The 27,945-nt window shown below is 39.6% G+C and overlaps 1 protein-coding gene across 1 annotated transcript in view; it reads left to right on the top strand.

Moving 5' to 3' along the window:
* KPNA4 (karyopherin subunit alpha 4) overlaps positions 1–27,945 on the top strand; it is a 158,588-nt gene that overhangs the window by 65,062 nt on the left and 65,581 nt on the right. The window contains exon 3 of the mRNA XM_057545392.1: positions 16,993–17,118. The gene's annotated coding sequence lies outside the window, so the exon portion shown is untranslated. The remainder of the gene's footprint in view (positions 1–16,992; positions 17,119–27,945) is intronic.

The following is a 27,945-nucleotide window of genomic DNA, read 5'->3' as shown; positions in this document are numbered from 1 at the left end:
CAATGTTGTGTTAGTTTCTGCTGTATAACAAAGTGAAGCAGCTATACGTATACATATATACCCATATCCTCTCCCTCTTGCGTCTCCCTCCCACCCTCCCTATCCCACCCCCTAGGTGGTCATTAAGCACCGAGCTGATCTCCCTGTGCTATGCGGCTGCTTCCCACTAGCTATCGATTTTACATTTGGTAGTGTATATATGTCCATGCCACCCTCTCACTTTGTGCCAGCTTACCCTTCCCCCTCCCCGTATCCTCAAGTCCATTCTCTAGTAGGTCTGCATCTTTATTCCTGTCTTGCCCCTAGGTTCTTCATGACCTTTTTTTTTTTTTTTTTTAGATTCCATATATATGTGTTAGCATACGGTATTTGTTTTTCTCTTTCTGACTTACTTTACTCTGTATGACAGACTCTAGGTCCATCCACCTCACTACAAATAACTCAATTTCGTTTCTTTTTATGGCTGAGTAATATTCCATTGTATATATGTGCCACGTCTTCTTTATCCATTCATCTGTCGATGGACACTTAGGTTGCTTCCATGTCCTGGCTATTGTAAATAGAGCTGCAATGAACATTGTGGTACATGACTCTTTTTGAATTATGCTTTTCTCGGGGTATATGCCCAGTAGTGGGATTGCTGGGTCATATGGTAGTTCTATTTTTAGTTTTTTAAGGAACCTCCATACTGTTCTCCATAGTGGCTGTTATCAATTTACCTTCCCACCAACAGTGCAAGAGGGTTCCCTTTTCTCCACACCCTCTCCAGCATTTATTGAAAAAACAAATATATTTTGCTTCCAGATTTTTTTTTAAAATTTATTTATTTTTGGCTGCATTGGGTCTTCGTTGCTGCACACAGGCTTCCTCTAGTTGTGGCGAGCGGAGGCTACTCTTTGTTGCAGTGCGTGGGCTTCTCACTGTGGTGGCTTCTTTTGTTGCAGAGCATGGGCTCTAGGCATGCGGGCGTCAGTAGTTGTGGCACGTGGGCTGAGTAGTTGTGGCGCACGGGCTTAGTTGCTCCGCGGCATGTGGGATCTTCCCAGACCAGGGCTTGAACCCGTGTCCCCTGCATTGGCAGGCAGATTCTTAACCACTGTGCCACCAGGGAAGCCTGCTTCCAGATTTTTAATGCATAATAAATCTAGGCATAAAGCTTGCTTTGCTCCATATGTGAGTAACCAGACCCAGTTATGCACCTTAGCAAATTTACTTGGCCTCCACCTGTGCCCCTCCCCCCACTTCTGCTACTTGCAACTACTACCACCCCATCTTCTAACATCATCAACTTCTCAGCTTCCCCTGAGGATGAGGGCTGGGCTTCAGCAAGGAGCCCAATACATAAATTCCTTCTCCTCCCTCCATGGACGGTTCTGAGTCTCATGGGGCTTTCTTTCCATGTCTTCCTCATTTCTCTTTTTCGCTCACTCTTGCTGCCCTGGGATTGCACCATCAGTGAACCCATAGTAGGTAAGGTTTGTTTCAGGTTTTGTTTTCTAGGAAAACTGGACTAAGATAATGTGCGTTGCCAAAAAGTTCTGCTCAAATTAAATTTTGTCAGATTGAACTATATTTTAAATGAATTTAAGGGGATTTTTCCGTTTAAGATTTTAATGGAATGAGAACCTCGCTGCAATTCATATAAATACATTCTACTATCACATTCACTTTTTGTAAGGTTAGATTTTTACCTAGTAGTTTTTCACAATCAAGTTTATAGAACACAGGCAAATGGCTCATACTAAAACAAACACAGTTTAAAAATGTGTACATTTTTAAAGTTTGTAACCAACAGCAACAAGCATGCCCAGTGTGCCCAGATTTTGAATTCTAATACATTCTTTAATAAAAAGAATCAAGGCTCCTTAGGGAAATGGCTGATTCTAAAGCTGGGACAGGGAACATACAAGATGAAGCATTCTATTGTACTCAAAAAACAAAAGGATGGCGCAGGTCAAGGACATATGGGAGCCAATGTGAAGGAGCTCCCAAAAACAAACCTGGAAGAATCTGAGAGCAAAAATAATATAGCGTTGAATTATAACCCCCAAAATAAATAAATGTTCAGGAGTCCATACTGGTATAAATAAATGACTGAAAAAATGAACAAGAGAAAAGAGATGTCTTCCTTCTATTAGAATTCCAAATAATTGTTGTAGCTACTTCCTCTCAAGGAGGTGGAGCTTACTATCTCTTCCTCCCTTGAGTGTGGGCTGAGTTTAGTCATTTGCTTCCAAGGAATAGAGTATGATGAAAGGGGGAAAGTTTCTTTATGGTGAAGAAACCTGGCAAACACTACCTAAACTAAATGAGCAAGGTTAACATAACAAGTGATAAGTCATATTGATAGCATATATCCCTGATATGATGTGACGAGAATGGTACTTCACTTCTGTGATCATCCTCTCCAAAGCCTGTGACCCCAGTCTAACCAAACACACACACACACACACACACACACATACACATACACACACACACACACAAATCAAATTGAGAGAGATGTACAAAGTACCTGACCAGTACTCCTCATCCTCAAAACTGTCAAGGTCATGAAAAATAAAGAAAGCCTAAAAAATTGTCATAGATCAGAGGAGGCTAAGGAAACATGATGACTAAATGTAATGTGGTGTCCTGGATGGGATCCTAGAACAGAAAAAGACCATTAGTGGAAAAACTAGTGAAATTCAAATAAAGTCTGGAGTTTAGTTCATAGCAATGTATCAGTGTTGGTTTTTTAGTTGTGACAAATGTAGCTTGCTAATGAAGACGCTAACAATAGGAGAAACTGGGTGAGGGGCAGACAGGAACTCTCTGTACTATCTTGGCAACTTTCTTGTAAATCTAAAGCAATTCTAAATTTAAAGTTAAAAAAAAACCCTAAAACATTCTAACTTACCAGGTACTTATGATGTAATTTAAAAACAGAAACCAGAAAGGAAAAACATTGCATATAGATTCAGCAGGACAGGAGAAAAAAAGATATTGCTTATATTTCACATGAATTATTATACACTTCCTTTTTAAAAACAGTTCTCTGATGGTGTTACTGGAATATTGTAAATGAAGAGGGAAATCAGAGAAGTAAAGGAGAGCAAGAGGCAAGGTCAGACATTGGGGTGAAGGCTAAGGAAGCCAGAGTGAGAGGTCAGAGTCTTCTGAGCAGGCACCGCAAGCTCGGGGAGCCCACAGGTGGGCTGAGCAAAGCAGCCTGCTTCGCCTCTTCCCCGGCAACGCCTACCTTGCCCGACACTGTAACCCAGTTGGAATTGAGCTCAGTAATGCAGAAAGAGACTTTTTGGTGTCTGAGGGAAGTCATTAAGATCTGGAAATCTCCATATCCCAGATTATCCAGAACTGCCTGGGTCAAAATCTGGATATTGGTGAGAGTGGGGAGAAGCTAAGCGACTGAGGGAAAAATTCAGCTAAGATTCTGTTTGCTCTTTGCCCTGCAGGAGCTCACCATGGTGCTGTCCAGTTTTCTCAGACACAAGATGTTTAGAAATAGACAAACTGCTTCAGGGCAGAAATAGAGACACAGATGTGGAGAACAAATGTATGGACACTAAGGGGGGAAAGCGGCAGGGTGGTGGGGTGGTGGGATGAATTGGGAGATTGGGACTGACATATATACACTAATATGTATAAAATTGATAACTAGTAAGAACCTGCTGTATAAAAAATAAATAAAATAAAATTCAAAAAAATAAAGAAATAGACAAACTGCAACATCATTTTCCCTTTCATGGGATGGTGGTGCTAATTCATATTCAATAAACTACTTAGAAAAAATACTCCCACCAATAACACTGATTTTAATTGATTCTTATAGCTTAAGTGACTATAAATTCTACTCTACAGGAAAACGTTAAAAAAGAATTTAAAACTTAGCTTATATTTACTTCCATGTTATAAATGAATCATCATATAAAGTTTATAATTTAAAAAATCTTAGCTGATTTTATTATATCAACCCACTGGTAGAATAGGTATTATTTCCATCGTATAAATGAGAAAATGTGAGGCTCTGAATAATTAAGTACATGGTTGGAGGGCATACAACTAGTAAGTAGCTGATCTAGGTTTAGAACCCAAGTCATCTGGCTTCAGTTCTCGACCTGATGCTGGTCACTCCATACTCTTATCCTGCCTGACACTGCCAGGTCCCTTTATAGGCTCAAAACTTCCAGCTTGAATGGGGTGAAGGTAGATTCTGGTACACTTTGGAGATAGGTTGTGCCTCTCACACTGGCAGGTGAGCTTAACCTTGCAGCTCGCAATGTCCTCATCATGTGCTGTCAAGCAATGGGGAATTGGCTTTTTACACAGTCACAGTTGCACAAAACGCACTGAGTTCTAGGAAAGGCAGCGGAGGTTTCTTACATGGCATTTAAAAGTCTCCAATGAAATGATATGTTGATTAAGATTCTGACATTTACTTTAAAATAATCCAGGAGGGGACGGAGGGGAAAGAGGATACCAATGACATAGGAATGGCCCTAAATATGTAGGAAATGGCACATACACATAAGAAATAGGAATGGTCTTATAACATAAACATTGAAGTTTAGTGATGGGTACATAAGGCTTCATTGTATCATTTCCTCTACTTTCATATGTTTGAAATTTTACAAAGTAAAAAGTTAATAAATTAACAAAGATACAGAAATAAATAACAGCAAGACTAGATCCTGGGGGAAAAAATAATTTAAATAAATAAATTGATTAGACTAGACCCTGGGGGGGAAATAGGTATCTCAATTTTGAAGAAAATAGCTAATTAGTTAGGGTAAGTTCACTTACTTTATAAATTTATTTATTTATTTACTTTTGGCTGCATTGGGTCTTTGTTGCTGTGCGTAGGCTTTCTCTAGTTGCGGCGAGAGGGGGCTACTCTTCATTGTGGTGCGCAGGCTTCTCATTGCGGTGGCTTCTCTTGTTGAGGAGCACAGGCTCCAGGTGCGTGGGCTCAGTAGTTGTGGCTCACGGGCTCTAGAGCGCAGGCTCAGTAGTTGTGGCGCATGGACTTAGTTGCTCCACGGCATGTGGGATCTTCCCGGACTAGGGCTTGAACTCGTGTCCCCTGAATTGGCGGGCAGATTCTTAACCACCACACCACCAGGGAAGTCCGGTTCACTTATTTTAATACATAAACTTTAAAAGATAATCACTCAGCAACTAAGCCCGTGTGCCACAACTACTGAACCTGCTCTCTAGAGCCCATGAGCCACAACTACTGAGCCCACGTGCCACAACTACTGAAGCCCACGCGCCTAGAGCCCGTGCTCCACAACAAGAGAAGCCACCACAATGAGAAGCCCACCACTGCGACGAGGAGCAGCCCCCACTCGCTGCAACTAGAGAAAGCCTGCACAGAGCAACAAAGACCCAGCACAGCCACACACACAAAAAAGGTAATCACTCAAACACAATAGAGGTTTATTTCTCTCTAACAAAATTGTTGTTCAGGGGAGTGTTGCAGCCTGGAGGAGTAGAAAAGTGAAAGGGGGTAGAGAATGCTCTGTGAAGTCATTCAGGGACTCAGTGAGGCAGTGGTTCTGCCATCTTCAACATGTGGCTTCCAAGTTCCCTCCACTTGTCACCATATTGGCCCATGAGAAGGAGGAAAGTAGCGCAATACCCACTCTCTTGAAAGCACAGTCTAGAAAGGCACATACTACTTCTGCTGCATTCCATTAACAAGAGCTTAGCCACATGAAACACTTAGCTGCAAGGGAGGCTGGACATTGTGGCACCATAGTTACAACCTCTTTGGAAGAAAGAACAAATTTTGGTGGAAAACTAGCTGTCTTTGCCACAACAATCTAGTAGACTTAGCCATTAACATTGGCAGAGACCAATTTATCATAAAGCTTATGAGATTCAAACTTCTAGGCTTCTCACTTGCATAGGCCTCTTCCAAGGCCCTGTGAGGGGCCTGCATTAGTTACCAATTTCTGTATAACAAATTACTCCAAAACTTATCAGCTTAAAACAATAACCTTATTATTCCACACAGATTCTGGGTCTGGAATCAGGGAGCAGTTTTCTGGGTGATTCTGGCTCAGAATATCTCATGAGGTTGTAGCCAAGTCTGTAGTTATTTAAAGGCTTGACCAGGGCTGGAGGATCCCCTTCCAAGATGGCTCACTCACATGGCTGTGGGCTGGAGGCCTTAGTTTCTCACCACATGGGCTTCTCCATGGGGCTACCTGAGGGGTCTCACAGCATGGTAGCTGGGTTCCCCAGAGTGAACGATCCAAGAAAGAGAGAGGTAGAAGTCATAATGTCTTTTATAACCTAGCCTCCAAAGTGACATCACTTCTACTATATTCTATAGATTATATTGGTCTCACAGACCAATCTCAGTACAGTATTGGAGAGGAATTACACAGGGCATGGATACCAGGACATAGGAATGATTGGGGGAAATCTTCATAATGGGAAGCTGGCTACCACTAGGCCCCCAGCAGTGTGTTCACATGTTCTTGTAACATTTGCAAGATTAAGATATTTTTATATTCTTTCTCTTAATGAGCCCCACCCCCACCTCCATTATATAAGTTTTTGGCCCCATGAAGCACGAATCCTTTTCTTATGTGACCTTGCTTGAAACTTTAAACATCATTTTAGAATTTGGTGAAACTATTCCACAAACCAAAGTCATAATAACTAAATTCTGAAGGAAATGAAGTAATTTTTAAAAATGCGTTTGTTTTGATTACTATCAATTTTACCTAGTTTGTGCACTGCTGATTTATTATCAATGCCAGATGAGAAGTTAGGAGATCTGGATTCCAATCCAGATTCTACCTCTAACAAACTGGGGGACCTCCTTTTGATAAGATGCAGCCTGCTTTTTAAGCTGGCTTTTTTTTTTTTTTTTTCTTTTTGTCAGTACAGTGAGGGTTGCATTAACTAATCCATACAGGTACTTCCATCCAGCTCTTTAAAAGTTTATGATTTAATGATGTCTCTCTATGCCACAAATTCCTCATCCTTAAAAGGGATAACAGTATTTACTTCATAGAGTTGTAGAGATGATTAAATGAGATAGCCTACATAAGGTGCCTGGAATATGCCTGGCAAGCAGTGCATGCTCAATAAATATTAGTCATTTTTATTATCTTATGCCTGAAAGCTAACCAACCTCAAGAAGCCTATTTTGAATGCTTTTATACTATCACAGTAAGTTCAGTTTTCATCTCAGATGATAGTATAAATTTTTATAAGTTGGCAAAAGATAATGTAAAGTAATATCAAGGATGTGGAACAACTGGAACTGCCATACATTTATTGATGGGAGTATAAACTGGTATGACTTTGGCAAAGTATTTGATAATATAACCACTTAAGCTGAACTTATGCATATCCTATGACACAGCAAATCCTCTTCTGGCTATACACCTAACAAAATTAGTGCTTATGTCCACCAACAGACATATACAAGACTATTCATAATAGCTTTATTCATAACAGTCTTGAAACTTGAAATAAACCCAAAATGTCCTCAATAGTAGAATGGATAAAGTACAATACAGTCATACAATGGGATGAGTATAGCAGTGAAAAAGAACAAAACTCACCAAGATGACATTGAGAAAAAGAAGCTACTTCATTATGTGGAGTTCAAAATCTGGCAAACAAATCTGTGGTGTTAAGAGGTCGGAAGCAATTACCTTTGAGAGGATGCTGATTGGCAGAGGCAGTGAGCGAGCCTTCTGGTCTGCTGGAAATGTCCTACATATTGATCTGAGTAGTGGTTACACTGGCATACACATATATAAAAATCAATCAAGCTTTAGATTTAAGATTTGTACATTTTATTGTAAGTTGTACCTCAATGAAACATTTTTTTAAGTTGGTATAGAAAAACATACTGCCAGTATCCTCGACGTAGGAAAAGAGGCTTGGTCATGATTTAGATTTATGCAACTCTGTTTCATTTTAGCTAAATCTTTGACAGTTATGGTCATTAGGCAGTCATTAGTGAATAATTAATCATTTATTACTCCCCTGTCATTTACTACCTTATTAATTGTGTCAACTGTTTATTCATTTAACAAATATTTAAGTGCTGAGTACTCTGCTAGGTGATGGGGCCACGAACAATGAACAAAAGAGACATAGTTCTTGCCTCCACAGGGTGAGGTGTATTGGGGCAAAACAGAAAAGTAAATCAGGAATTACAATTGCTTGTCACAAATGTATTATGGGGATGTAGAAGGTACCTCCTGCTACTGGAGAACAAAGCAGGGGCAACAACCCAGAAGGGAAAGATCTACTGAAGAAAATAATATCTAAGTTGAATTCAGTGACTTTAGAGCAGGAGTAGCATGCTGTTCCCCAGGCCAAAGAGAACATGGCATATCCCAGGACCTGGGAGAATTTGAATAGGGTTGAACACAAAGTGTGCTGGAGAGGAAGCAAGGGGTGCAATAAATGATGCTGGAGAAGCCAACCCATGGAAGACCTTGCAAGCCCTGAGAAGGAGGTTAAGATGTTATTTATTCTATGGACAGGGAAGACATGATGTGGCATGTATTCTGGATGTAGCAGTCTGTCTTCAATGTGAAGAATGAACTAGAAGAAGGAAGAGACTGGTTAGGAGGCTGTTGCACTAAACTAGGCTGGAGGTGATGGAGCCTAAAACTAAGGCAGTAGAGGTGAGAGATATTTCGGAAGTAGAAGTTGTAGGACTTGAAGTATGGTTGGTTAAGCACAGAAGAGTGAAGAGTGAAGGTTGACACCGAGTTTCTGGCTTGAGTGCTCCTGTTGACAGTGGTGCCATTGCCCAGGATAGGGAATATAATAAAGAAGTAGTTTGCTAGCTTGAGGGATTTTGATGAGGTGAGAAGAGGAAGCTAATGAGTTCTGTTTTGTCTATCTTATGTTTAAGGTGCTTTTGAGTCACTGAGGTAGAGATATTCAGAATGCAGCTGGTGCTGAGGAGAGGTAACTGTCCTGAAGAAATAAATTTGGGGGGATCCCCTGGTGGTGCAGTGGTTAAGAATTTGCCTGCCAATGCAGGGATACAGGTTCGATCCCTGGTCCGGGAAGATCCCACGTGCCGTGGAGCAGCTAAGTCCATGCGCCACAACTAATGAGCCTGCTCTCTAGAGCCCACGAGCCACAACTACTGAGCCCGTGTGCCACAACTACTGAAACCCACACACCTAGAGTCCGTGCTGTACAACAAGAGAAGCCACCGCAAGAAGTCTGCGCACCGCAACGAAGAGTAGCCCCCACTCGCCACAACTAGAGAAAGCCGCAGACAGCAACAAAGACCCAACACAGCCATAAATAAATAAATAAATAAAATAAATTTATTTAAAAAATTAAAGTCAGAAGTCAGCATTGTACAGGAATTTTATTTTTAGAAATTTCTATAAATTTTTTTTAATTTTTGAATTTTATTTTATTTATTTTTTTATAGAGCAGGTTCTTATTAGTCACCAATTTTATACACATCAGTGTATACATGTCAATCCCAATCTCCCATTTCATCCCACCACCACCCCCACCACCCGCCGCTTTCCCCCCTTGGTGTCCATACGTTTGTTCTCTACATCTGTGTCTCAATTTCTGCCCTGCAAACCGGTTCATCTTGTACAGGAATTAATTAAAGCTGTGAGAGTCGGGAAAATCTAAAATCACCGCTGAATAACATGTAGAGTAAGAAGAGGAGCAGATTTGGTGTAGAACACTGAGGGATACACATCCAGATGATCAGCGGCACAGAAAGAAGGCCCCTCGGAAAACATTGAGGAGAAACGGAGAAAAAGTAAGGAAACCAGATTGTATACACAGAAGCTAAAGGGAGGGAGATTTTTCTAGAACTGTTAGGTGGGCAACAGGGTCAAATGGTTCCAAGAGGTTACATCAGGGAAGTCTCGGTGATCTTAACAAATGCAGTAGCAGGGAAGGTAGGTGCCAGATTTCAGTGGTTGAGGACTGAATGGGAGGTGAGGGGGTTATTGTGTCTGAATCTCAAACACTCACCCCTTCTCTGAAATTGGGGAATCCTACTGCCCTTGCATTGACTAGTTTAGTATCATCATATTAGAGTACTAATTTTAGACAACAGAGTACACTCTCACTAGTTTAAACAGAAAAGGATTTATTAAAGAGTATTGGTTAGTTTACAGGATGTCTGGGAAGGCTAAGGAACCAGCCTTGGTCTTTGCACAGTCGTTGACAGCACAGCCAGGGGAAAGGCCCAACCACATCATGGGAACTTTCCAGCAGATATGTCCTCGCTGCCATCACCTGCTGCCTGCTACCCATGAACCTAGGATCTGGTCACTAGAACCTCTACAACAGCTGCAGCAGAAGAAACAAACGCCTCTACATCTGTGCTTGCCAGAAGAACCGTGTGGCCTCTGCCTTGTGATGCTCGATTCTGCATGCCAAGTCTGGCAGGGGTACATCTGCCTGGCAGAAGCATGAGTAACCCTTGCTACACTTCATGAGAGTCTTGGAAATACAGTCTTTAGCTTTTCAGCTGCTGAAGCCCAGGAAGGCAGGCTACAATGAATTGAAAAGGTATGGCATGATTCACTCAGTAATATTGTCACTGTCCATCCCTTTGGCTATTCAGCAACAGTTCATCGCTCTCCCCATGCTTAAAATTTCAAACCACAAATTGCAACAACATGCTCCTTCCTTTCCTAATGCAATGATTTCTTGTACAAAAGAAGTTACATTCATTCTCTCCCTTCAAGATACAGAATCTCATCAATAACTTCATTCATCTTTGGTTAATGTTTTTCCTCCCCTGGTTAAGTTACAACTCAGTATTGATATCCTGAAATCTACGGACTAAACTGTGAAGCTAACCACAAAATTAAAAGATCAAGGGTAAAAAGAACAGAGCAAGGAAGAAAATAAGGATAGCTTCTACAGGCCACGAGGCTGTAATGGGCGATTATAACTTTCTTCTGCCCCTATTTAGTCTATGCTCCCTTTGCTCTCAGCCAGAAGCTTAAGTGGTTGGAGTCATTTACCTGACGAGATGATCCAGACCTTCTTTGCTGAAAGGTCTGAGCTTTTTATGACTCTGACATATAGATTCCTGAGGTTTTCCATTGGCTTTTACCACTAAGCATGGTAGTAATAGGAGGCAAGGAGGCCCTAGGTCCCAGATATGCTCCTCCTTGCCTTCATTGTATAGTAGAAACCCTATCTCCCCTTTAAAATCAAAATCAAGTACCCCAGCCAATGCATGTAATCTCCCCCCATTGTTCATGATGCATCAGGAATCCAAAAAGACCAGGTGTCAGTCTCAACCTCTAGTTCAATGAAACCACTTTTGTGTCTCCTAATGGACTCATTCCTCCCTTGGATAAGAAGACTGTCAGACCAGCAGGGACAGAAAGCAAAAATTTTGGGTGTGGGTCATTAGATTTATTGGTGGGAGGTGTCACTCCCACTTCACATACATGGGTTTCTGGACCCGTGTATTGTGGGCATGGAAGATATGCATTTACTGCATCCTAACTGATAGCATCATATCTCCACGAAATGTTGTTTCCCAGCTGGTACCTTAACTAGATCTCCCAAAGGACTATCTACCTTTCTAAAAGTCCATCCACTTCTAAGTGATGGGATACATAATAAGATCAGTGAATCTCAGCCATATTCTACTTCATTCATCAATAAACAAATTCCCTGGTCAGAAGCAATGGCTAATGGGATACCACAACAATGAACTAGGTACTTAGTAGGACTAGAGATAATGACGCAAATAAAAATTTGGCATTCAGGGAAAGTAAACCTATATCTATAGTAAATACATATTTACAGTGAGGAAGTATTGCTGTCCTCTTCATGATGGAAGAAGCCTATGTAATCAATCTGCCGCTAGACGGCTGGTTGATATTCTAGTGTTGAAGCTGGCTCAGGGCTCAGTTACTGATCGCTGCTGCAGGTATGTTAGGTACTCAGAAGGTGAAGTAGCCCAGTCAGCCCCATTGGAGCAAGCTGATGTTGAACCTATGCATAATCTCCTTCCCTGCCGCTACAGACCCTTTAAAAATGAGCCTTTTGAACAAACAGATGCCTGGAGAAAGGCCATTTTGTCCACCTAATTATTGATAACCTTCTCTGTAGGAGTCCTTGACAAGAATCCACATGGGACACAGTTATTCTCATACTCTGGGCAGAATCTAAAGATGTCCATTCATGCACTTCCTTCCTCAAATCTCCTTGTCACAACTTTCAATCTTGTTTTTTCCATGACTTGACTTAGCTCATGAATCAATATAGATCCACACCTCAGAACATCTTCTTCCATACAAAATGGACCACGAGGTGTTCCTTGTAAAACTCACACATCTGCATCTGCTCGGCAGAAAGAAGCTTGTTACGTGAGAAAACCTTGATGATGATTTCTTTTTCCCTGTGAAGGGGAGGCAAGGTCATCTGCTAAAAGTGAGGAAGAAAGTGACAGAATCAGAGATATGAGGAATTCAAAAGTTTTAAAATAGGGAGAGAGCCATTTGGAAAACAAAGAAACGATTTGGGAGCAGTTTTGAAAGTGTCCAATTACATAGTTATGTGATTTTTCTCCAGAAGCCCTACTGTAAGCCAGTGAGAAGCAAAAACCACCACAGTGGACAGGTACAACATGTTTACTGAAACTTCAAGACTATCCATTCACCTGTGTTTAAATAGAATTCCTGGGACTTCCCTGGCAGTCCAGTGGTTAGGACTCTGAACTTCCACTGCAGGGGGCAGGGGTTCAATCCCTGGTCGAGGAACTAAGATACCGCAAGCCGCTCAGCGCAGCCCAAAAATAAAAGTAAAAGTAAAAAATAAATAAATAGAATTCCTAGTTCACAAAATCAATTTACCAGTTCTGACTAAATCAGGGTTATTATTTACATATTAGCTTTTTAATAGCAGCTTTTGTCAATTAAGGCATAAGAGTAACATATAAAAATTATTTTTCCAAATAAGGATTGTTTGGAATAATCATCTTTTAAAATCTGTAAAATCAATTGATAACAACGGTTGCCTCTGGGAAGGGGAATTAGGTGGCTGAAAGATGAGAGGGAAAAGAGATTTACTTATCCCTTTGTAGCTTTTTTTAAAAAAAACAAGACATTCCCGAGAAATCATTGCTTTCCTGGAATATACTTCGTCTTTTTAAGTCTTTTCTTTCCTCCTGGTAGTTCAGAGACTTCTAATGTTGATTTAGAGGTGAATAAAAGCGAAGGCAGGGCCGGTGCTGTGCGTTGGGCCATAACCCTCCACGGTCCACCAGGGCTCCATCTCACCCGGACAACAGCCATTTGCTCATCCCTGCCTGTCTATAAACAACAAGAATTTGAATAATTGCATGTTATTTACTTGTTTCTCTGTAAGAAGGATCTGGAGATGTGTATAATCAGGATTTCTGAGAAGGGCTTGAGGCTGAGAATTACAAAGAACAGTCTTCATTTAGGCTATTTCAAAATATCAAAATCAATAGATGAGCAAAGAAATAAAGACTGCAGGGGCTTCCCTGGTGGCACGGTGGTTAAGAAACTGCCTGCCAATACAGGGGACACGGTTTCTAGCCCTGGTCCAGGAAGATCCCACATGCCGCGGAGCAACTAAGCCTGTGTGCCACAAGTACTGAGCCCACGTGCCACAACTACTGAAGCCCACGCGCCTAGAGCCTGTGCTCCGCAACAAGAGAAGCCACTGCAATGAGAAGCCCGCACACTGCAACGGAGAGTAGCCCCCACTCGCCACAACTAGAGAAAGCCCGCGCACAGCAATGAAGGCCCAATGCAGCCACAAATAAATAAATAAATAAATAAATAAATAAAAATTAAAAAAAAAAGAAATAAAAACTGCAAAAACTTCAATGAACTTAGAGGTTGCCAAAATCTAGCTCTGAGCTTCCTGGAGGCCAGAGCAAAAAAAGAAATACTTTTTCATTTTTTTAATTGCAGTATAGTTGATTTACAATGTTGTGTTCGTTTTGGGTGTATAGCAAAGTGATTCTGTTTATATATATATATATATTCCGTTTATATATATAATATATATATATTCTTTTTCAGATTCTTTTCTATTATAGGTTATTACAAGATATTGAAATAGTTCCCTGTGCTATACAGTAGGTCCTTATTGTTTATCTATTTTGTATATAGTAGTTTGTGTCTGATAATCCCAAACTCCTAATATATCCCTCCCCGCTTCCCCTTCCGTGACCATAAGTTGTTTTCTATGTCTGTGAGTCTGTTTCTGTTTTATAAATAAGTTCATTTGTACCATTTTTAGATTCCACATATAGGTGATATCATGTGGTGTTTGTCTTTCTCTGTCTAACTTGCTTCACTTAGTATGGTAGTCTCTATGTCCATCCAAAATGGCATTATTTTGTTCATTTTTGTGGCTGAGTGGTATTCTATTGTGTGTATGTGCCACATCTTTTTTGTCCATTCATCTGTCGTTGGACATTTGGGTTGCTTCTATGTGTTGACTGTTGTGAATGGTGCTGCTATGAACATGGGGGTGCATGTATCTTTTCAAATTAGAGTTTTCTCCAGATATGTACCCAGGGGTGGGATCACTGGATCATATGGTAGCTCTACTTTTGGTTTTTTTGGGAACCTCCATGCTGTTTCCCATAGTGGCTGTACCAATTTACATTCCCAGAGAAATAATTTTTGTATTTAATTTGCATTTGGAATAAAATGGAAGATGGCTGTTTTTGCCAAAAAAAAGAAATTCTTTTTTTTTTTTTAATATTTATTTATTTATTTAGCTGCGCCCGGTCTTAGTTGCTGCGTGCTGGATCTTCGTTGGGGCATGCGGGATCTTTTTTAGTTGCGGCATGCGGGATCTAGTTCCCTGACCAGGGATCAAACCTGGGCCCTCTGCATTGGGAGCGTGGAGTCTTAACCACTGGGCCACCAAGGAAGTCCCTCCCTTTGCAGCTTTTGAATTTATACCAATTCATAAAAATACCTCTATAGTCCCTCAGTATGTCCAGCCTCACCAGATACAAGTACAGTTCTCTAGAGGGCTGGATTTTCATCAGAGACTTGACTGGGAAAAGATCTGCTTCTACACTTACATGGTTGTTGGCGGCATCCAGTTCCTCTCCGGATGTCAGACTGAGATCCTCAATTGCTTGCTAGCTGTTGGCTGGAGGCTGCCCTCATTTCCTTGCTACATGGTCCTCTCCTTAGGGAAACTCACAAGACAGCATCTTGCTTCTTTAAAGCCAGCAAGAGAAAGTCTCAGCAAGACGGATGTTATAATCTTAGTGAGTAATCACATCCATGTAACCAAGTACATCCCATCACCTTTGCTGCGTTCTATTGATTAGATGCAAGTCACAGGTCCCACCCACACTCACAGGAAGGGGATTGCACAAGGACATGAATAGCAGGAGGTAGAGATCATGGGGCCACCTTAGAGTCTGTCCTGTACCACAGAACATGACTTCAGGATAAAAACTAGGGGGAGGTGTCACAGGGGTGCCCAAGGGATCTGTTAGGACCATTTTAGTGAATATTTTTCAAATGACCTGGAAGAGAGGAAAAATAACAAAATTTGCCAGTTTTCCAATGGAAATAATTTTCTAGAGAGTGAGATGTCATGACATTGGGAGTAAGGAAAGACTGGTCAATGGAAACCACAAGCAACAACGGTAGCAGCATCATTGGCAAGCAGCATGGGGACTTACATCTGAGAACCATGACACAGAAGCAATAACGGAAACAGTCTAGTGGAGTCTATCAGCAAGACAACGTGCCTGCCTTAAGGAGTGTCAGGTAGTGCTGCCCCGAGAGGTCAGCGGTGGCGGAGGAAAACATGTTGGTCAACACCACAGCAGGACAGCAATGGGGGTGTGGTGAAGATTCTCTTCTCAGAGACTGAAGGGAATTCCCTGGCAGTCCAGTGGTTAGGACTCCACACTTTCACCGTCAAGGGCACGGGTGAGAGACTCTGATTGCTTTAAAAGAGAGAGAAAGAGAAAAAAGCATTTGTATTCCACTTAATTCAGGGGTATTTGTCATGGGCAAAACTAAGTAGGTCATAGTATATGGTTGTCAAAGCTCAGAAAAGATAACCAACTGATTAATTTCTTACAGACTGAATTAATTAAAAATGCACTTTAATATCAAAAATCCCATAATCTAAGGCTAAACTATATTGTGTTTTATGAGTATTTGCCCTCAGTTGTGTTCAAGAAATATTTATTGAGCAGTTATTATGCTAGGAAATGCTCTAGATGCTTGGAATACAATGTGAACAAAGACAAGTGAGGTCTCTGCTCTCGTGGGGCTTGTAATAGTGGGAAAGATGAGCATTGAATGAATAGTTACACAAATAGCCATATAACTATTACTGATGACTGCTATAAATGGCAAGAATAGAGTGCTTTGAGAAAAATATAGCAGGGAGATACAATCTGGCCTGTAGGATCAGGATTGAAGGAAAAGTGACATTCAAACTAAGACCTGAAGGATGGGTTTCCCTTGCAAGAGGGGGAGAAAGAACAGGGCAGCAGAGGAAACAACATGGAAGAAGGCCCTGGGAGGGAAGGAGCTGAGACGTACTAAAGAACGAGGGAGGCCAGTATGGCTGGGACATGGTGACTAAGAGCTCAAAATGACAGTAGCATCATGTAGCACCTGGGCAGTAAGCATTTTTAAATTTTATCTTAAGGGCAACGAGAAGCCACTGAAAGATTTTGCAAGCCAAAAAAATGACTGCTATGGTCTGAATGTTTGTGTCCCTCCTCAAATTCATATGTTGAATCCTAACCCCCAAAGATCATGGTATTAGGAGGTAGAGACTTTAGGAGGTGATTAGGTCATGAGGGCTGAGCCAACATGAATGGAATTAGTGCTCTTATTTTTTTTTTTTTTTAAGCATCTTTATTGAAGTATAATTGCCTTACAATAGTGTGTTAGCTTCTGCTTTATAACAAAGTGAATCAGTTATACATATACAATATGTTCCCATTTCTCTTCCCTCTTGTAGTGCTCTTATTAAAGAGGCTCCAGAGAGATCTTTAGCCCTTCAACAATGTGAGGACACAGCAAGGAGTAGTCCACCCACACTGAATCTGCTGGCGCCTTGATCTTGGACTTTCCAGCCTCCAGAACTGTGAGCAATAAATTTCTGTTGTTTATAAGCTACCGGTCTGTGGTATTTTGTTATAGCAGCCCTAACAGCCTAAGACAAATGCCATAACATGATCTCCCTTTAAACTGTCACTCTCATAGCTATTGAGGATTGGACTGGAGAAGGGGCAAGTGTGAACATAGAGTGGCCAGTGAGAAAGCTTTTCGGTTGTCCAGAGAGATACAACAGTGGCTTGGACCAGGGCAATGACAATGCAGATGGAGAGAAGTGGACAAATTCAACACATTTTTTTTTTTAATTGTTTCAAGGGCTTTATTTTTACCTTTTATTTTATTTTTAAGGATTTGTTTATTTATTTATTTTTTATTTTTGGCTGTGTTGGGTCTTCGTCTCCGTGCAAGGGCTTTCTATAGTTGCGGCAAGCGGGGGCCACTCTTCATAGCGACGCGTGGGCCTCTCACTATCGCGACCTCTCTTGTTGCAGAGCACAGGCTCCAGACGCGCAGGCTCAGTAGTTGTGGCTCACGGGCCTAGTTGCTCTGCGGCATGTGGGATCCTCCCAGACCAGGGATCGAACCCGTGTCCCCTGCATTGGCAGGCAGACTCTCAACCGCTGCGCCACCAGGGAAGCCCTCAACACATATTTTGAAGGTAGAAAGATCACTTATTGGACGTGAAGTACCCTTCACAGGGAGATGGAGTTTTCAAGCATGACAACCACGTTTCAGGCATGAGCAACTGGGTGGACAAAGTTACCATTTACTGATAAAAGGAACGCCAAGATGGGCATAGATTTGGGGAGAAGTTGAAAAGGCTTCAGTTAAAAGATGTGAGATATTCCCTTCACCAATGATGGTAATAATAATAATAATAATAATAATAATAATAATAATAATAATAATAATAAGATTGTAATGATTAGGTAAGAACTGAGCCACATGATTTTTCCTTTTCAAAATAAAATATGCCTTAAGAGTTAGGAGGTAGAATATTTATATGCTGCAGAAGCAGACCAAGATGTTACAGAACAACCTTTGGATTTTGAACAACTTATTTCTGAATGGAAATGCTAATGACATTATCTTAGGTTGGCAATATCCCATAATCAACTCTAGCAAGTTAGTTCTAAGCAGACTGAGCACCCCCCAGTTGACCAATCTTACCCTTGCTGATATAGTAGCTCCCAGAAAGTAAAACCTTTGGAACTAGGACCAAACAACTCTTTCAGAGTTTGTAGAACACAAATTAAAATCATGAATGACCAAACATTTCTCTTCTGAATATAAAAGAACATTTCTGAGCTCTCGTCCAACTACCTGAGGATAGCAGGAGACCGTTTCTCTAAGTGAGAATAAAGCTTATTCTGCCAACATTATTATAATGTGTCACTGCCAAGTGATGCCCATATTGTGAAAGTATTTTCTGTGTTAACATTTCATAAAATTGATTTGTTCAAGTGTGTTTTGCTTTTCCATGTTGGTTGGCCTCTCAAGTCAAACATTGTGAGGCTGCTAGAAACAGCACTGTGTCTTATTCAACTTTGAGCCATAGTGGATGTTCAATGAATGTTTGCTGGGTAAAGAAATGAACGTTTATTGTGTGGAATGTAAAAAAAATGCAGAAATATGATAAGTGAATTCAATATAGATAAGTGTTAAGATAAATGCATTGGAAGAAAATAGCTCAGATCACACTAATGAAATACTAGGTTCTGAGCTATCAAAATACAACCAAAAAAAAAAAAATCTAGAACATAAATAACTGGTTTATAGAAAATATCTATACTGTGTTTCTCTAGGATAGCAGCTTAAAGCAATGAACTGTAAACAGAGACTCCATTCACCATGATTTTAGAAATGTAGTATTCGGATATCAAAAACAAACAGGCATTGACCATAAAGAGACAATTTTTTATGTGAAAAAAAATCAGACAGCAGTGCATACAAAGTTACACACTTACAACTGGTTTATAAAAATAGAAAGTGGACTTATTTTGTAATACATCTGTCTCTTTGGAAACTTCTATCAAAGATAATAATTACTTTAAACAGTCATTCAAATTCTGTGATATTGAGGGAGGAAGAATATTTCATAAAATATAAATTAAAAGGAAATTGATTCAAATCTCTGATGAATGATTCATTTATTACCATTTGTTTCCATAGTTTGGTTTCTTTAGCATGGTTAAATTGTAACCTACCTGGTACCTATTCAGTGATCCACAACAGGGCACTCTAATTTTTATTGTGCAATCATTTATAAACCTTGGATTGTAGCCACTTTACATGTAAACACCACCAATGATGACTCTTAGGAAACCGGTGCTGTGTGGTTCTTTCCAACAGTGCTGAAGCTATAGCCCAACATGGTTTTTTTTTGGTCCTTAAAGACTAAGATTGAGTTGCAAAAGGATTAATTCACCACCTGCTCTTCAACTTTAGCTTCAGAAACTGTTGTGTTTTTCAGAGAGAAACAAAGATTGGGGAGCAGATCTGGGAGGAAGATTTGGTTTATTACTGGATAAACTCCTAAGGTTTGATTTTCTTTACGTATTTTTACCACATGCATGTATTATCTTACGATAACCGCAAAGCCGCAATTTTTTTCAAGTTAGCTGCCTTTTAAAAAACTACGCAATAGTTGTTGTTGCTGTTCAATCTCTGCTTTCCCCAAAGTTCCATAGAACTTACTGATATTCTTACTATGAAATTCTCTATTATATTATGTAAAAAACAAAGCTGAACCTCTACATAGTCAATCGGAACAAGTTAATTCTCTGTATTCCCAGGATCATGATACCAAAAATAAGCTGAACTCTTCAAAATTCAAGGCTCTTTTTAGCAAATGTTTTGATCCCAATCCCAACAACTTTTTGTTGAAGCTGCTCATAGGAAATGAAACGAGCTGAGATGAATTGAGTTGGATTGTCTTTTATTTCTTAACCTCAAGCTCCAATCAATGTGCCGTAAGCAGAGGAAATGCATTGAAAAAAAAAAAAAAAGGCTGAGAATCTGGACAAGTATTGACAGATTCAGTCACTGGGTAAGAAAGGACTGCCTGGCTGTGTGAGGCACTGACGTTAAGGTGATAGGAAGCAAAGCAAGTTGAAGTCATCTGGGGTCCAGGGTCCAAATTCACCCTGGAAATGAGCCCCAGATAAATTAGCTAATGTTATCTGTGCTCATCTGTGGCTCAGTTGTACTAGTAAGTTAACTTATTAAAGAATAGTGGGCAAAGAGACCTAGATCACCTCCATTTCCTTTCTTGGTGAGGTAGGCCCACTTAGGGCTCCAAAGTTCAAGTCCGCAATTGCTTTGGAGAAGTCAAAATCAGAACCTAGGGCTTCTCTGTTCATCAAAATCGGGTTTAAAAAAAAAAAAGATTTCTTTCTCCTTCAGCTCTATGTTGGTTCAAAAATATGGAACCAGTTATGGAGAAAAATACTTTGCTGACAAAGCCATCCTTTTTCCTTTAAGACGTTTCAACATTCATCTAGCCTGATGTTTTTGTGCAAAAAAAAAAAAAAAAAATTTAGGCGTTAGGAAAGTTTTCCAGGATGATCTACACTAAAATACACAGCCTTTGCACATAGTCCAAATTTCTCTCTAATTAGCCTTAAGATTTCATATTTGTGGTTTTCAGCAAGGGTGGGACAGGCTTGACCTGTGTACTATAGTTTGGAAGATATACCATGGTGATTTGAATATATCAAGTCAGTACCTATCCAACTCTAGTGGACACATTCACACACAAGCACAAAAGCCAGGGTCTCTGTCAGTACATCTCAGATTTTATCCCATTGCATTCCAGTGCATTCTCACAGTAGAACTCATCCATCAACTGAACAGATTTTATCAAGCTTAATTTTCTTGGATTGTATTAGGAAAACAGTAGTCATATTCAATACACTTTTTAAAATTACACATGCTCTCCCATCATGAGAATAATTGTTCTGAGTTTACCTTTCAATTCCTCTGCTAACAGCGCCCTTTCCTTAAGTATATTCCTCACACCTTTATGATGGCAAAATTCCAAATTCATAATAATGCAATGTGACATTACAAAAGATTGCTCTAATACATTTTGGGTGAGTTTCTACATAAATACAATGTCTCCATAATATATTGTGACATTTGCTGCCACTTGTTAAATTCACTTTTATGGTTTTGGCTTTCAAAAAAATTGTATTCGCTTTTCACGAAAATCCCACGTAGTAAGGCACCACAGACTTTGGATTGAAACTATAAGGCCTGAGATTTAAATGATAATTCTCTACTGAATCAGCCACAAAATTATAAAGTGAAATTTTCATATTTTATTTGAAATAGTCATCTTTATTAAAACCACTCGACATTTATTATTTTAAATTATTTTAAAGCCACTTTGAAAAGTACAGTCGGCACTTGAATAACACTGGGGTAAAGAGTGCCAACTCTCTGCAAAGTTGAAAACCTGCATATAGTCAGCCCTCCATTTAATTCGTTCCTCTGTATCTGCAGTTGTGCATTCTCCAATTGAACAAACTATGGATGGGGTAGTACTGTACTATTTACTATTGAAAAAAATCCGTGTATAAATGGACCCATGAAATTCAAACCCATGTTGTTGAAGGGTCAATTGTAAAGAAATTCCACACCTTTATTAGTAAACCTGCCACGGGAAGTCTGTAATGTGATCCTCAATGCACGAACCCTGGAGCCAGGCTGTAGAGTGGGAACCTAACTTCTGCTATTTTAATTTCTAATTTTTTCTTGAGTTCTAGCACTTCCTTTTTGAATTCTAATTTATTTTGCTCTTTTATTTCTTATATATGTATTTTTTAATGTATTTTACCTCATTTTGAAACAATATAGTACTTCAGATCTGCTTATTGAGTATGTCTTTCTGACGTGCTTTTAATGTCTGTATGAATGTTATTTTACTCCTTATTCTTTTTCCTTATAATAACTTTGTATAGCATCAGATCTTGATATTTTCTTGTTGCTCATTTTTATATGAATTTAGTTTTACTGAATTTTAAGAAGAAAGCTTTGTTCAGATAACTTTTATAACTTTGTTCAAAATAGGGCAGCTTGCTTTCAGATGTTTCCTGATTGTTCCCCTTTCCCACATTAGTCTAGACCTTTTTTTTCTTTCTTTCCTTTTTTTTTTTTAATTGAAGTACAGTTGATTTATAATACTATGTTAGTTTCAGGTATACAGTAAATTGATTCAGTTATATATATATATTTTTCAGATTATTTTCCATTATAGTTTATTACAAGATATTGAATATATTTCCCTGTGCTATATAGTAAATCCTTGTTGCTTATCTATTTTATGTATAGTAGTTTGTATCTGTTAATGCCAAATTCCTAATTTATCCCTCCTCCCACTTTCCCCTTTGGTAACTGTATGTTTGTTTTCTATGTCTGTGAGTCTGTTTCTGTTTTGCATATAGATTCATTTGTATTATTTTCTAGATTCCACAAATAAGTGATATCATAGAGTATTTGTCTTTGTCTGACTTACTTCAGTAAGTATAATAATCCCTAGGTCCATCCACATTGCTGCAAATGGCAAAATTTCATCTTTTTTATGTCTGATAGTCCATTGTATGTATATATACACCACATCTTAAGCCAGTCATCTGTTAAGGGGCACTTGGGTTGCTTCCATGTCTTGGCTATTGTAAATAGTGCTGCTATGAACATTGGGATACATGTATCTTTTCAAATTAGAGTTTTCATTTTTTTTCTGGATGTATACCCAAGAGGGGAATTGCGGGATCATATGATAGCTCTATTTTCAGTTTTTTAAGGAAACTCCATACTGTTTTCCATAGTGACTGCACCAATTTACTTTCCCACCAACAGTGTAGGAGGGTTCCCTTTTCTCCACACACTCTCCAGCATTTATTATTTGTAGACTTTTTGATGATGGCCATTCTGATCAGTGTGAAGTGACACCTCATTGTGGTTTTGATTTGCATTTCTCTAATAGTTAGACATGTGGAGCATCTTTTCATGTGCCTGTTGGCCATCTGTATGTCTTCTTTGGAGAAATGTCTATTTAGGTCTTCTGCCCATTTTTTGATTGGGTTGTTTGTTTTTTTGATATCGAGTTGTATGAGATGTTTGTATATTTTGGATATTAGCCCCTTGTCGGTTGCATCATTTGCAAATGTTTTCTCCCATTCAGTAGGTTGTCTTTGTTTTGTTGATGGTTTCCTTTGCTGTGCAAAAGCTTTTAAGTTTGGTTCCGTTCCATTAATTTATTTTTGTTTTTATTTCTTTTGCCTTGGGAGACTGACCTAAGAAAATATTGCTACAATTTATGTCAGAGAATATTTTGCCTATGTTCTCTACTAGGAGTTTTATGGTGTCATGTCTTATATTTAGCAGACTTTCTCTTTCTTTCTTGACTGTTCCTGTCCTGCTAGATTTTGATTATGCTTCCAATCATTTCTCTTCAGTGTGAAGCCCCAGCCTTGAGGCAAAACTAATGCATCAGTTTTTTTGTTTTTGTTTTTGTTTATTTATTTATTTATTTATGGTTGCATTGGCCTTCGTTGCTGTGCGCGGGCTTTCTCTAGTTGCGGCAAGTGGGGGCTACTCTTCGTTGCAGTGCGCGGGCTTCTCATCACGGTGGCATCTCTTGTTGCGGAGCATGGGCTCTAGGCACGCGGGCTTCAGTAGTTGTGGCATGCAGGCTCAGTAGTTGTGGCTCATGGTCTCTAGAGCGCAGGCTCAGTAGTTGTGGCGCACGGGCTTAGTTGCTCTGCAGCATGCGGTATCTTCCCAGACCAGGGCTCAAACCTGTGTCCCCTGCATTGGCAGGTGGATTCTTAACCACTGCGCCACCAGGGAAGCCCCTAATGGGTCAGTTTTGAGAATTAATGGGATTACAACACTCTGGCCTGTGGGCCTTACCTTGAGATCCTCAGTTTCCTAGCCACCTACTAGCTGTGTGACCTTGGACAAAAATTGCTGTACCTTTCTGTGCCTCCATTTCTCCTTTCATAAGATGAAAAAATAGGATGATCAGTTTTCATTCAAGGTGGTTAACACATTGACACCCAGGGATCACTTTTTGAATGTTTGGTTAATAAGTAAAATATCCATCTGCTCCTTCTTTACGAACTCATCTTTAAGTTGTAGAAGCTCTGAGGTCATCCGAGCACAACTATCCAAAATCCCCAGTGCCTCAGGGAGATTATTCATGGGCTAGCCATAGTTAAAGCTTTAATTTACCCACTCAACATACCTCACACCATTTTGGTTATTAATAAAAGATTCAAGAGAAAGGAAAACTGCTCAATGTCATCCTACTAAGGACACAAATGCCCTTACTTTGGTGTTGAGTCATTTCTTATTATATTTTTTTTCATTTTTTTCTTCCCTAGGCTCTCTAGAAACTTGAAGGTAACTTTATTTGTATATAATCAAATAGGACTTCTCAACACCTGGTACTTGAGCAAAAGTGGCAAACAATCTTTTTAGAATGGCCCTGGAAAAACTTTTCTTAAAACTCCAGAGCATTTTTTTAAAGGTTTCTGAAGTTTTCATTTTTTATAGCTTATGATTTACTGCTGAAAATTTGTATGATCTATAGTAAGAGTGTGCCATTTCTTTAACCTGTTGGATTGTATGTTTTCCCTTTTAAGCAACTTTGTTTTAAAACTTATGAATACAAAAAAGGCTAATCAACCAGATTTTTGGAATTCAAGTTGCCAAAAAGCATTTTTCTACATCAACCTAGGATTTATCTGCAAAAATATGACCCCAAAAAAGTGTGTGTGGAGGAACTCATGACAACTAAATGCAATGTGTGGTCCTGGTTTGAATCCTGGACCAGAAAAAATGTTTTCTTCTTTTTCTATAATTATTGGGAATTGATGAAATTTAAATAATGTCTATAGAGAGCAATATTGTATCAATTTTCCTGATTTAGATAATCACGCTGTGATTGTATAAAAGAATGAACACAAAACATTTGGGGAAAGAGGCATCATGCCTGCAACTTAGTTTTGAAGAGTTCAGAAAAAAGAGAGGATGTGAAAGCAAATGTGGTAAAATGTTAACATTTGGGGACTCTGAGTGAAGGGTATAGGGGAATTTTTTGTACTGTTCTCTTACAACTTAGTGAAAGTCTGAAACTGTTTCAAAATAAAAAGGATTTTTAAAAGTTGGGGGGTTAAGGGAAGAAAGATAGTAAGATTAATGTTGGTAGGGGCACTTTGAGCATTTACAGTATCCCTGAATGTTGCATGTGGAAACAAAAACCTTATTTTAATAGAAAAGTTGGGGGCTTAGAATGCCTCAAATATCTTGACTAGGATTCCAGAACAAAGTCACTCCCCAGAAGTATTCACTTTGATAGGTGCGCTGATGTTTGAGTCAGTAAACTGCCATTCCATATTAGCTGAATCAGTGATATCCTAGTGAGCTAATAACTCAGGCTAAGGTCATTAGAAATAGCAGGCACTATCAGATTGGCAGAGATGAAGTTGAGTTATTATGCTCAGCTAGCATGTGGGGCAACGATGGTGCTTGTAATCTGTTGGTGGGATTTAGATTGGTATAATCTGGTATAATCTTTTTTAAGGAGCAATCGGGTAGTATGTGTCACATTTTAAATGTTCATACCCTTTGACTCAGCAATTTTACTTCTAGAAATTTATCCTAAGGAAATAGTGGGGTAAGTGAACAAAGATGTATATTCAAGGATGTTCACTCTGTCACAGTAAAGAACAGGAGACATCAGTAGGAGATTAAATAAATAATGGTTTATCCATACAAGAAAACATTCTTCAGCCATCACAAAGTATGAGATAACTGACAGGGAGCAATAGCTCTAATATATTAAATAAAAAGTAGGTTGCAGAATAGTATGTATAATATGATCCTATGTATATTTGCATTACTTATTTACATTTAAAGTAGAGATATTACATAGGCATTTATTTTTAAAGAGTGAGGAAACATATGCCAAAAAGAATTTTGGGTAGGTAGAGAGTTAGAAGTGTATACATTGCATTATCCATGGCAGACTATGCAATTTGCAAGTCCCAGTGCAAAATGAAAAGGGGGAGCCTCTCGATAAAAAAAATTAAGAATTTCAAGATAGTGACAGCGATCATTAAGGCAAATGTGGGGCCCTTCTAAGTGCAGAGCCCAATGTGACTATATAGGTCACATGTCCATGAAGCTGGCCCTACATATACACTGTACTATACACTTAGATATATACTGCACTATACTATACATTACACTACAAAGTATATGCTAAGATATACACTACACTAAGTGGTAGTGTATGGAAGGGTGGGTGGAAATATACATGTTGTCTATCCACTCCATCCACCTCTTTGTTATTTTGGGTATAATAATCAGGGCAATACTTTGTGATAAGGGCAATTCAGAGTGTGTTTAAATTATTCCTAAAAGGAGCTAGCATGTTAAGGGTGCCAAGATTAACAATTTGCCAGTGTACCCTTTAGATCACTTTGCATGCCACAAGAGTGCCTCCAAGAGGACTGCCAGAGATTCAATGAGGAGAGAGAGATGTGCATCTCTCAAGAGAAATGTCTGTGGCAAATTTGAATTACTTTTAAAGAGGTTCCACTTTAATGACTATCAGGACAGATAAATGATGAGTGATTTTTTTCTTCTTTTCATGTGGCAAGTAGAAGAAAAAAAAGAACAAAAAATATAAACACGAATTTCCTATCTCTAGAAATTAAATAGCTCTTCTAGGCCATCTGGGTATCCATAAATATTTTTCTACTGCTCTAATTGTTCTTTTTTTTTTTTTTGCTGCATTGGGTATTCATTGCTGCGTGCGGGCTTTCTCTAGTTGCAGCAAGCGGGGGCTACTCTTTGTTGCAGTGCACAGGCTTCTCCTTGTGGTGGCTTTTCTTGTTGTGGAGCACAGGCTCTAGGTGCGCGTGCTTCAGTAGTTGCAGCACGTGGGCTTAGTAGTTGCAGTGCGCAGGCCCTAAGGCACGCAGGCTTCAGTAGTTGTGGTGCATGGTCTCAGTAGTTGTGGCGCTCAGGCTCAGTAGTTGTGGCGCTCAGGCTCAGTAGTTGTGGCTCACGGACCTAGTTGCTCCACAGCATGTGGGATCTTCCCAGACCGGGGATCGAACCCGTGTCCCCTGCATTGGCAGGCAGATTCTCAACCACTGTGCCACCAGGGAAGTCCCTCTAATGGTTCTGTGATAGACTTGAATTAACCAAATAATAGTATTGCTAGTCATTAGTTGACTGTCTACAAGCTAAATGCTCCTCTGATACTTCTCTTTATAAGTAGAGCTAAAAACCTGGGAAGTCTAATTTGGGATCAGCATGGTAGCTTATGTTCTGCCATGTAGAACATCAAGGTTTGATTCGGCAGATCCTAGGGATGTAGCCAAAAAGGCAAGAGGATAAGACATTCTAATATCTAACAGGCTTTAAATAAGATGGTCTAACACTAACCAGGCCCTGATTCTTAATAGTTTTTATAGGGCCTAATGAGTGAGTGTTGGGATAAGCATGTAGGTGAAAGGACAAGGATTTCCAGGGTTCAACCAAGTGGGGAAGAGGTGAGAAAAACATTAAAAGATTTGTTAAAGATTTTATTTTGAAGTCCATCATAAGGTAACTAAGTCTAACTGACACACCAGGAGTTCCAGACCTTTGACTCTGTAGGCATCTGGAAAATTTGTTGAAACTATTAGAGAAGTTCTCCAAGAGACTTCAGGGTTTTGTATAACATAGTGACAGAACTATAAATAGAAAGCTGATAAATCCTATGAGGTGTTATGTATTTCAAGGCTAATTTCTATGTCTTGAATGTGTTCAATCTTGTACTATTTTTAAATTC

Source organism: Balaenoptera acutorostrata, chromosome 4 (genome assembly GCF_949987535.1).
Source record: "Balaenoptera acutorostrata chromosome 4, mBalAcu1.1, whole genome shotgun sequence".
NCBI lineage: Eukaryota > Metazoa > Chordata > Mammalia > Artiodactyla > Balaenopteridae > Balaenoptera > Balaenoptera acutorostrata.
This window is presented reverse-complemented; position numbering and strand designations above follow the sequence as displayed.